The following is a 10,048-nucleotide window of genomic DNA, read 5'->3' as shown; positions in this document are numbered from 1 at the left end:
TAGATGACTTGTGTGCTTCTCTATATGCTTATGTTGGTTGTGATGATGTTCATTTAGAGACTTGTGTGTGATGATGCTTATGCATATATTGTTGTGATGGTGCCGGATGATATCCCGTTGTGTTTTATATGTCTATCTCATCATATATATCTGTTGATATGTGCTGCTCTTTGAATTGAATTGATCTGAAAACAAACAGAAAAAAGAAAAAAAAAGCAAAAGCAAACTAGTGTGAGCTCCCAGTAGCTGACACGTGGGCACCTATGCCGACGGCCTAGCCGTCGGCTTAGTTTAAAAACTGTGCCAACAGCTAGGCCGTCGGCATAGGCGCCCACGTGTCAGCTACTGAGAGCTCTGTATGAAGGACTATGCCGACGGCCTGGCCGTCGGCTTAGTTTCACATTATGCCGACGGCCAGGACGTCGGCATAGCCCTGGTCCTAGAGCAGCGGCTGGTCGCCACGTGGCACACCTATGCCGACGGTCGAGCCGTCGGCATAGTTTTTGACTAAGCCGACGGCTAGGCCGTCGGCATAGTGGTGCCACGTGGCGACTGTTCGTTGGGCAGACTTGACGGCGGCCGCCGTTAGGCGTGATAGTTGCCGACGACCAGGGCCGCCGGCTTAGATGTACGGCCCCCGTCGGCATATCATATATGCCGACGGCTTTTCTATGCCGACGGCCTCCCTGGCTGTGCCGACGCATATGTTGCCGACGGCCCTATGCCGACGGGGGCCGTCGGCATAGGCATATCCCGACGGGACTCAGGCCTATGCCGACGGCCCTGGCCGTCGGCATAGGGGGCGATTCTGGTAGTGTCTCCTCTTGGAGCTGGGGGACCTGCTCGCAGGCGAGTTCGCCCTTGAGAAGCGTGTGAGGAAAGGCGTCGAGTCTCTTAGCAAGGAGATGTTGCTGATGCAGGCTGCCCTTGGCAAGGTGGCGAAAGTGCCGCCCGAGGAGCTCGATGAGGGGGTCAAGATCTGGGCAGGAATGGTAAGGGACCTGGCCTACCAAATGGAAGACATCGTGGATGTCTTCATTGTGTGTGTGGATGATTTATCTGCCAACCCAAAGAACAGAGTGAAGAAGTTGCTTAAGAAGACAGGCAAGTTATTCAAGAAGGGCAAAGATCTTCATCGAATCTCCGATGCTCTAGAAGAAGCAGTTACTCAGGCTAAGCAGCTGGCTGAGTTGTGCCAAAGGTACGAGCTCGAGACACTGAACACCCGCATTGGTGCTAGCATTGATCCTCGCACCATAGCTCTGTGCACAGATGTGAGAGAGCTTGTCGTCATCGAAGAACCACGAGACGAGTTGATCAACAAGTTACTTCAATTGGTCGAAGCATCCGTTGAAGACAGTCTCTGTTGTTGGATTTGGTGGGTTACGCAAGACAACCCTTGCTAAAACAGTGTATGACAAGATCAAAGTGCAATTTGATTGTAGTGCTTTTGTTTCGGTTTCTCGGAATCCGAACATGAAAAAAATCTTGAAGAATATCCTTTTTGAGCTCGACAAGAAAATGTATTCAAACATACATAATACGTCACGAGAAGAAAAGCATCTCATCGACGAACTCATTGAATTTCTTAATGACAAAAGGTATGCTTATGTTTTCATGCTATAGATCGATAGCCATTTTGCTTAGTAAAATAATGGCCATGAAGTATTGGTGCAATTACATTCTAAAAGGGTATTGTTGATGAGTTGAAGATTTACAGTGTTCATATAATTCCTTGAGTTTACTATGGTCCATTTTACTCTACATATAAATATATAATCCATAGTCTCTACATATAAAAAACCTTACATATATCTTCCTTTATTGGGTTGTGAACTAACTCACATAATATATTCGTACAGGTACCTCATTGTAATTGATGACATATGGAATGAAAATGTGTGGCAATTAATCAAGTGCGCTTTCTCCAAGAATAGTCTTGGAAGTCGAGTAATCATGACAACCCGTATCTTCAGTGTCTCTGAAGCATGTTGCTCTTCTGCTGGTGATATTTATAGGATGAAACCTCTTTCTGATGATGTCTCAAGAAGGCTCTTCTATGAAAGAGTATTTTCTTCCGATAAAGGATGTCCTCATGAGTTGATGGAAGTATCTAAACACATCTTGAAGAAATGTGGTGGAATACCATTAGCCGTTATTACCATAGCAAGTCTTCTAGCTAATAATCATCGGATGAAACCAAAGGACCAATGGGACACCGTGCTCAACTCCATTGGTCATGGACTCACAGAGGATCGTAGTGTAATTGAGATGAAAAAGATACTATTGTTCAGTTATTATGATCTACCTTCTTATCTTAAGCCATGTTTATTATATCTAAGCATCTTTCCAGAAGATCACGAGATTATTAGAGGCAAGCTAATATTGAAATGGATATCCGAAGGATTTGTGTATAGTGAAGAAGAAGAAACTAGCTTATATGAGCTCGGTGACTACTACTTCAATGAGCTAGTAAATAGAAGTATGATCCAGCCAATAGGCCTTGATAATGAAGAAAAGGCAAAAGCTCGTCGTGTACATGACATGGTGCTAGATCTTATATGTTCATTAGCAAGCGAAGAGAACTTTGTCACTATATTGGATGGCACCGAGAGAAAAGTACCTAACTCGCAAAGCAAGGTCCGCAGATTGTCAATCCAAAATAGCAAGGTAGATGTGGCTACCATCAGTATGACACAAGTAAGATCTATTACTGTTTTCACGAATGATATTGTTGATCAGCTGCAGAAAATTTCAAGTTTTCAAGTTGTGCGTGTGTTGGATTTAGGAGATTGTCCTATTCTGGATACCAGGACTTTTTTGAATTTGAGGTACCTACGACTGAACGGTGACGGGGTTAAGGACTTTCCAATGGAAATTGGAAAGCTACAGTTTTTGCAAGTCTTGGATATTAGTGGAATGAGTATAAAAGAAATGCCGCCAAGTGTTATTCGGCTAAGACGTTTGATGTACCTACATATTGGCCGGGGTGTGAAGCTCCCATCTGGGATAGGTAACTTGACTTCCCTAGAAGTGCTACTTGGTCTAGAGGTGGGCAAGTTTTCTTCGTGTGGTTTCAATCACCATCTTGTGAAAGAGTTGGGCCACCTGACCATGCTGAGGGTGCTCCGGTTTTTGTGGGGTGATTTGGATGGGAGCACCTGTAGAACTTTGGCCAAATCCCTAATTAATCTGCACAAGTTGGAAGTTCTACAGAATTATGTCAAAGGTGGATGCGTTGATCTCATGCGCGTAGGCTGGGTTCCCTCTCCACAAATCCGCAGATTACGAATTATTGGTTGATCATTTTAGGCATTGTCCGCATGGATTAATCCTTCATTAATTGCTTCCGTTCATGTCCTATCTAGCAATAACAGTGAGTGAAGTGCGATCGGAGGACACTCAATTTCTTGGGATGTTGTGTGCCCTTCGTTATCTCGATCTACGTGTTGAGGGCAACTTCTCAGAAGAGAATCATGTGGTGGAAATGTCTGTTGTCACCACTGATGCATTTCCATGTGCGACTGAGTGCTACTTTCTAGGAATTGTGTCTACGCCATCTATATTTCCGCAAGGAGCCGGGCCAAGGCTTAAGGAACTTTGCTTCGACTTCCCAGCTATTTGGATCGGCCGTGCCGACTATAATTTAAGCATGGGGCATCTCCCTTCCCTCGAGGCTGTGTATGTGAACCTTTTGTGTATGGAAGCCAGCAATGAGGTGGTGGACGAAGCAGTTGCGGCTCTAAGGGCCGCAGCCGAAGACCATCCCAACCATCTCGGCATTCTTCTAAAAAAATACCATCCCGACATTGAAATCAACAAAACATACGAATAGGAAGATACAATTTTTGTATGCACCGCTTTATCAATTTCAGGCAAAGGAAGATGGGAAGCCTGCATGTTCTTAGAGGCTGTTTGGTTCCTGTCCTCGCTATTTTGTGCATGGCCGAAAGCCTCCCTGACATGTGCCTAGGGTGTGTTTGGTTGATGTCCTGAGAATGTGTAAAGTAGCCTGGCCTGGATGCACGACCAACGTAGTTAGCCTGGCTTGGCACCCTAGCTGCTTCATTAGCCTGGCCAGGCGTCCCTTTCCCCACGCCTGGCGGGAGCAGCAGCTGCCTGGGATTGCTAATCCCATCAATTAGTTAGCGATCTGGCGTTTCTTATTCTATACTAGTACACCTTTTTCATCTGTCACTTGTTCTTCTCGTACCAAGGCTGGAGGCCTCCAACCAAACGCTCCACCTCTAGGCGTGCCTGATCAGGCAGAAAATACCTACTCACTCAGGCTACTTTCAGGCACTACATTTTACCAGGCAAGCAACTCATGCCATGATCCAAACTGTTCCTTAATCCTTTTGATTTCGCCAAGTGTTGAGTAGCCCTTTTCCCTTCTTTTCAGTCACGTGGATCAAGGGCTTGGTCCGCCAAGTGTTGAGTAGCTCTTTTCTCCCGTTTAGTTTCTTTGGCACTGCAATGTGAATTTGGCGTTGGTTAAATATCAACTGTCTCCCGCATGAGAAGGTTTCATATCGAGTGCCCATGATTAAATTAGCAGAGAATGGACTAGTAGCATGTGTATGAACTGTGAACTATGTTTCCGTTCTTCTTTCTGTTACAATTAACTGAACCATTTATTTGTAAGTTCGTGCTTCCAAATGGCGCTGGAGGTAGCAGGAGCTAGAGATTCAAATATAGACTACATGCAGAGAAAAATAAGTGAATCCGCATTCTAAAATAGGATGTATATAGTCTGTATTGAAATTCATAAAAAAGGGGTTATATTTAGAAACGGAGGGAGTAGCAGCTTAATTTCATACTCGATGTTTATTCCAGGCCAGTAAATTAAGATATCGCAATCAGTTTGCAAGAATTTTCTAAAGTTTCACCTTGTATTTGTCATGTTGGTTTAATAAAATGAAGTAAATGGGGGGAGTCAGCAGTGTTGTTTGGAATTGCAGCGTACATTCTTCATCTTTCACACTACTGGAATTGTCTTCTTTGCCAAGTGCCTAGAAAACTCGGTAAACTCTTTGCCCAGTGCAGCTGCTAGGGTTCATACCTATATGCCGAGCAAGTGTTTGTGTTTCAACTTTTAACTTAGAACTAGAGCATTGTTGTATGCATATGAATCTGCAAGAAAGTATTTTGCATTTTATCTTCTCGAAAAATTATTTCTTTGCATTTAGTTTGTCATGCACGCATGACGAGAGGTAAAGAGGGGGGCCTGCCGAGTTAGAACCCGGGCCGCACAGGTGGATTGTAGGATGGCGCCAGATAGATTGCTCCTAGTCCACATGCTTTGTGGTGGGAGGCGAGGGAACACTAACCCCTCACCAGCGCCAACGATAGTAGGCTAGCCCGGTATACGCTCCCATGACTTGTCAGCGTACTGTGCATTGGATGTTTTATCGGTTTTTGGTCATGTTATTTACTTCAGCCGGTTTCTATTAAAAAAGTTATCTAAAATTTAAAAATGTCTAGGAATTAAAAGTGTTTTTCAATCCTCAAAAAAGTGTTCATAAACTTTTAAAAATATTCAGGAATTGTTTTAAGTAATTTAAATATGTTTGTGAATTTGAAATTTGTTTGTCAAATTGAAAAATGTTCATGAAATAAAAAGTACTCATAAATTTAAAATTGAATTGAATTTAAAAAACAATTCTTGGATTTCAGAAACTATTCATGGATTTGTAAAACAATTCACAAGTTTAGATTTTTTTTGAAATCTAGAATATTTTCACAAATTTGAAAATTATCTTGAACTATAAAAATGTAAGTAATTTTCAAAATAACCAAGAATATAAAATAAATAAAGTAATAAAAATAAAAACATATAAAGGGAAAAATAAGAAATAATAAGGGCATGTACAATGGTTGATAAAACAGTCTTATCTGAAGTCTTGCATGTAATTTAGAGATGACAAAAAAATATGTCTATAATGGGTTATATCTTAGCCTTATCTTTAATAACTAGCCATTTCTTAAAACATGGCGAGACAAATTATGCTAAGAGATCATCTCTTGTCTTATCTTAAATAAGAGAAGACAAGCCTTTTCTTATGAGTTCTTTCTCCTCCACCTTATTATTTATCCTACGTGGCATTCTTAAGATAACACCATTGTACATGCCCTAAAGAACAAGGAAGGAAACGGAGCCTTCCTAAAACTAGAAGTCACGAGCACGTTATGTGGGCACTGCACAAGTCAGGCGGCGCTCGGGTGGGGCTTTGAGGGTGTGAATTTGGGCCAAACGTGTTGGTCGACAGGTGTTGACCAAACTCGCAGTTTTGGGCCAGCTCAAGTAGTGCAGATCACTCTTCCGGTTTTAGGAAGGTTTATAAAACCTACATAGACTGTTTTTTGTTTCATTTTGTTATTTTTCTATTTATTTTTTTGCATTTTCATTTTCATTTGATTTTCTTATCTTTATTAATTAATTAATTTCCCTTATTCTTTTTTCTATTTTTTCGTTCCTTTTCCCATAGTTCATTGTAAACATTTGTTTAAAATAATGAACATATTTTGTTCATCTAATTAATTTTTTATAAAATTATAAATTTGTTCATAGAAAAAAACTTGTTCATCGATAATTTTCTTCAAACTATTAAATAATTGTTCATCAAATATAACAAAATGAACGTTAATTTCAAATATGTTCACCGTATCCAAAACTTACTCATCCAGTAATTTATTTTTTCGTGGAACTCATAATTTGTAATCGTGAACATTTAATCAAAATATTGAACAATTTTTGAGTCTGAGAATATTCTTTCAAATTCGTGAATAATTTTTCATGAACAACTTTTTAAATTTTGAAATTTTTCGAATTTGTCTGCAGTTTTACAAGTCATAAACCTTTTTCAAAATCATGAAGATTTTTTGAATTCAAGAAATTTTTTTAACAAAATTCACAAACATTTTGTCGAAATCCATGAACATTTTTTAAAATTCATGAACCTTTTTATGATACAATACGCCGAATTAGTGTATTGTTTTAGCCTATAACTAGAGAGAAAACGTTATTGTTGTATGGATGTGCTTAAATGATATTTATGCACCGCATGTCCACAAAAAGAGTATGTTGCATTTTGTTCTCTCTGCCAATGATTTCTAAGCAATTGTTTTTTGTCTTGCGAATATTATGAGGGGTAGAAAGTGGGACCTGGCCCAGTTAGAGCCCAGGCCGCACAAGTGGGTTGGCATGTGAGAGATTTATAGGCCGCGAGAGCTATTTCTCCTATCCAGCAAGATGGTAGGACGTCTCGCTCTAGGCGAGCACCAGCGGGCCGTCCCTTCATAGGGTGAGTATATGCTAGTATATGTGAGCGATTTTGATTGTATTGTGCTAAAAAAAGAAAATCGGCGCTGAAGGCGCCGATTAGAAGCTCATGATAGGAAGGTATCATCACCTGAGTTGGCCGGCCCATCAGGTGATGTACATCGCAGGGGTAGGATCCATGAATGTTGTGTATTTCTTGAAGTGATACATGTACGTCCGATAGCATGCAGAGAGTCCTAGGTTGCGCTGGCCTATTTAAGGCACATGGGAACAACTTTGGAAATCCTAGAATATGTTTTATATTTATTATTTTTTGGTTTATTTTTTATTTTCTTCCCTTTTCTATATTTTTATTTTTTTCAAATATTATCAATTCAAATAAAAATCAAACATTGAATAATTGTTTTAGATTTCACAAAAATCATTTTTTAAAGATTCTTCAGGTTTTTAGAAAATTCTTTATTTTTTAAAATGATTGAAATTTCTAAATTCGTTCACATATCCAGCAAATGTTCAATTTTAAAAAAAAAATATGGTTTCCAAAGTTTGTGCAGAACAAAAAGTTTTCACATTTTAAGAAAATGTTCAAGGAATTACGCAAAATGTTCCGGTCTTCAATAAATGTTCCTATTTCAAAAAAATCATCTTTTTCTCATATTCAAAATGTTGTCATGTTTTTAAAGAGCATTCTTTTTTGCAAAAAAGGTAACATTTTTCTAATTTTCTTTATTTTATGATAATGTTCAGAATTTTAAAATGTTTGTGTTTCAAAAAATAATCAAGAAACTCAAAATAGTTCACATTTTCAATTTTCGTAGTGATTTTAAAAATGTTAAGAAGTTTTAAAAAAATTCATTTTCGTTCCAGAACGGTTCATGATTTTAAAGAAAACTTGAGATTTTTTAAGAAATGTTCATGATTTATAGAAATAAACCTCGTTTTCTTGGAGCTCCATGGCTAGGAGTTCAGCTAGAGTAAACTTGGTTCGATCAAGTTTTATATTGTTATGTCTAAACTTATGATCACGAGGCTGTGCAAAACATAATGGATTACACATGGCAAAATGAAATCAAATCATAAGTACATCCAAAATTTGTAATCAATATAGATTCTCACATGAATGTTACAAGAAGATTTTATTACTGGATCCCAACATTTTTCATTGTTTGACGTGATAGCAGAGTGCAACTCTAGTCACATACAAGGCAGTTACAATTCTGTTGGGTAACACTGACGGCCACACAGTAAGATGACTTAGCGTGACGTCCCCAGGAATTCTGGCATGCTATATGGCAAGATACTGAATACACATCATTAAAATAAGTTCAAATTTACAAAGTTCCATGGAAAATTTAGTTTCAATCGACAAGGTTATTCTCTCTCCTAGTTGACATGAGAAAGAAAACATAGGGAGATCGATTTCGTACCAGCATGAGTGGAATTTCCTAGCAGAAAAAGCACCATAAGGCATAGAAGAATAGTTTTCCCCTCCATAGGATTTAACACAAATCTTCTTCTCGTTTATGTTTGGACGTCGAGAAGTATACATAGTGTTATCTTTATATATAGACTTGTAGCTAGAGAATATTTACTCTTGGTTTATTGAAAGAAGATTGGAAAGATCTTACTATATTATTGCCCTTAATTTGTACACCCTGGTTATATCTTCAAGATCATATCCATTTAATGCTATTATATTTCCCATATATATTGCAATATAAACCTTGGAGATACTCTAGACCGTGCACCAGTAAATATGTCTGATGAAATTAAACCCCTAATTAAATAGTGGATCATTTCAACTCAATTAACAGTTATGCGGCTACCAACTACTCACTGGCTGACAACCTTGTTTTTTTAAGGGGCTGACAACCTTGTTGGGTGTCAGGGTGTGCAGCGTAGTTTAACACCAACAGGTAACTATAGATACACGTGCTTTTCTTAATCCTTGCGCTAGTCATATTGGGAAGTAAACTATGTTAGTAATATCCATATATTACTAGTCCGCGTTACTATTTTTATAGTGGGTAGTACCGTATGGATGATATCATGCACGCCTTCCTTTATTTAGATGCACACTCATTTTGCCTTGGGATGTATTATGCTATAGTAATATATTATGTGACCACAAACACCTCTCTTCTCATTAACTACTTACCACATAAGCAAACTTGTCTTTCGAGTGCGTTATGTTACAAGCTAAGTTACTGCCACTATGGCCCGCCTTATACGATATTGGGACCAAAAGCACAAGGATACATAATGTGAACAATTTTTTCCTCAATTAAGACATATCAAATTCACGAAAAGTGCATTCGAGCAAATGATCTTCCCTGCACATTATTAACAAACTTGACTTGTGTCACTACCAATTCTAGAGTTGTTTGAAGTGTTTGAAGAATTAATTGCACAAAATTAAAGGTAATGTATATGAAAGAGCAAGGTTGTTCTTATCAAAGAAAAGTAAACTGGGATTCATAATTTCACTAGTAGCATCTCTAAAAATGTAAACATCATTTAAAAAGCATATAGACATGTAAATAACGAAAGGATTTTTTTTCTTATAACTAAATCGTAGTCATGATACTATGTAGGCAGTACATCCATAATTCTGTAGACCAACATCCGTCTGCATTCATCTATAGCTAATACTTCACTCAAAGACCGTTGCATGCATCTCTGATACTAAGTAAAAAAACATACTATTGCATTAAGCAAATTCACATACTGTAAATAGTATATTATCTTTACTGTCAGCTCGGGACT

The 10,048-nt window shown here is 38.7% G+C and overlaps 1 pseudogene; it reads left to right on the top strand.

The window, feature by feature from the left end:
* The first annotated feature begins 358 nt into the window (after nucleotides 1-358).
* LOC119273347 lies at nucleotides 359-3,835 on the top strand (annotated as a pseudogene).
* The last annotated feature ends 6,213 nt before the right edge of the window (nucleotides 3,836-10,048 follow it).

This window comes from Triticum dicoccoides, chromosome 3A (genome assembly GCF_002162155.2).
Source record: "Triticum dicoccoides isolate Atlit2015 ecotype Zavitan chromosome 3A, WEW_v2.0, whole genome shotgun sequence".
NCBI lineage: Eukaryota > Viridiplantae > Streptophyta > Magnoliopsida > Poales > Poaceae > Triticum > Triticum dicoccoides.
The sequence above is the reverse complement of the archived record's forward strand: the minus strand, read 5'-3'. Positions and strand labels throughout refer to the sequence as shown.